We start from the raw sequence: 2,308 nt of genomic DNA, 5'->3' as shown, positions 1-2,308 counted from the left end.
CGACGGCGGGTCGGACCCGGCCGGTGTGCCCTGAATTCCCCTCCGGGCTGGCGGCTGCGCGAGAGAGACAGTTACGAAAGCAAACGGGTTGTTTTGTGCCGGTCGTTCGTGGCTCGCAGCACCGGGACCTCCAGCGTTTCCTGCTCTGCGTTTCATTAAGGCTGTTCTCGCAGGCTCGTGTTCTCGGGGTATTGCGGGCGCAGATCGTGTCCAGCCTGGTTTACGTAACGTCAGGCTCTTCTCGGTGCAAGAAAACTCGTTAATTACGGGTTGGAATGCTCAGATACTGGACTGCACATCTCCAATTAGGGAGCTGAGTGCCCACGTGCTCGTGTGTGTCCCAACCGTTCGCTGGCGACGTGAAAATAGAGGCTCCTCCTGCGGAAGATGGGACAAAGTTGACTCCGAGATCAAAGGACAGCTCGGCAAGTTGGCACCTGCAGTTCATTTAAGGCCAAGTTAAGGATCTTTAAAATAATTCTCTAATGAAAGATGAGCTAGAGTCTCTCCTTTGGATGATCCTGACCCTGTTTTCATGTCAGGCAGCCAAATTTCCCGTGACGTGCGAAGCAGCGAGGCTGGACACGCAAGACACGTTTCTACAACAGCTTTTTTCTCCTCTTTTTCAGCTCCTGTGTGGTCTCTCTGATTTATTAAATCAGTTTCTTCTACGTAAAGCCCATAAGATAAATGTGAGCTCTACGAAATAAATACAAACCGCTGATTGATATAACGACTGCATTATAACAAACAGGTCCATGGCTCCACAGGCAGGGGCATGGTCCTGCCAAAGATGGACCAAGGTCTGCGGGGCAGGACCGTGTTTCTGCTCTCAGTTCCAGCTGCCCATTGACCAAAGTTCAAGGAAGAAATGAAAACGCATCTGTTTATGAGAGCTGGACCATATGAGAGGTATTAGCTTTCAATCCACAAAGGCAGAGGAGCTGAACTGCCACGCATGAGGCAGAACTGGCAGATCGAGGTTGATGCCGCCTACTTTCAACTTAGAGCAAGTCACAGGTGCCGTGTGGAAAACCTCTGGAAGAAAGTGGGTGCCTTGACTGCCAGACCCACCATGGAGAGCCCTGCCGCCTCCCCACTGGTCAGCCAACCTGCTTTTCCGTAGTTCTCATTGCGAATTATAACTCTCATAACGAATTGGAACACCACTTATCCCACGTGTTGCATTTCTACACAGATTTAGAGAGTGAAATCCTCACCTTATTAAACCTGGTGGAGAAAGCTCTGTCAACGTCATCTTTGTGCCCACTTGGCTTTCTACAAACTGCTGTTTGTTCTCCTCCAAGCTGGCTTTCCTTAGTGAGTCGGATGTGCAAAATGACACAAGAGTGCGCGCTTGCTTCTTATCCACCGCAGGACTGGCACACGCCACCGTCCCCTTCACTGGAGCAGAAGGAAGGGTGGGCATCCCACAGGGTACCTGCAGGTTTCTGTTGCATCCTGAGGGAAAGCAGGCTGGCTGCCCAAAAAACTCATCCTCTGGTCCCTGATGGTGGGGAATGGGGACACCCAAACCCCAATCCCACCCCCCAAAGCAGCTGATTAACCTCCTGGTTGTCCCGGAAGATCAGGTTATGTCTGCAGTGCAGTTACACAACAATATTCAGACATGACCACCACCTAGAGGCTAGAGCACTAAATGAAGCTGGGAAAACTTAGGGCCAAAAAAAACGAGGGTTGGAAATATTTCATGAGCCCAAATGGAGCGCCAATGAGAGCTGGAGGACACATCGCCTGTCTTCTGAGAGGCTGCGCTTTCTTCAGGGAACAGCGTGTTTGTGCACCCAGTGCCTGCTGCTGGAAGGGATGACGCTGGTGGTTCCTCTCTGCCAGGGATGCACAAAGGCTCTGGCTCATACTGGCTCCTGTAGTGACCGAGGTCACGGCTGGCTCTCGTGTGCCACACAAGGAAATAAAATTTGCATCTCTGGGGAGGAACGGGCAGGACAGGTGACCAACAAGAGTGTTTCCTTCCATGGATGTCGTATTCAGTGTAAAGCTGAGGGATCACGGAGGTTTAGTCTCTTCTTCGGGGGCCGGTGTCTGAGGAGGACTCGGGCTGATCTGCCTTAGATCCCGAGTTCCTGAACGCAGCCCCTGTGCCCGGCTCCCCGCTGCCCGAGGAGCGCTGTGCCGCCTGCTCTGCAGCATCCATGGGGATCGACACCGAGGACGAGTCGGACTCCGTATCAGTTTTGTCTATGTTTGCATATAGATGATTATTTTAATTACTTCCTTACTAGTACTATTATTGTTTGCTTAAAGCTGTTTAGTTTTCTTTTCCAAT

The sequence above is a fragment of the Apaloderma vittatum genome, unplaced genomic scaffold (genome assembly GCF_000703405.1).
Source record: "Apaloderma vittatum isolate BGI_N311 unplaced genomic scaffold, ASM70340v1 scaffold3675, whole genome shotgun sequence".
Taxonomy (NCBI): domain Eukaryota; kingdom Metazoa; phylum Chordata; class Aves; order Trogoniformes; family Trogonidae; genus Apaloderma; species Apaloderma vittatum.
Note: the sequence above shows the minus strand (reverse complement) of the source record.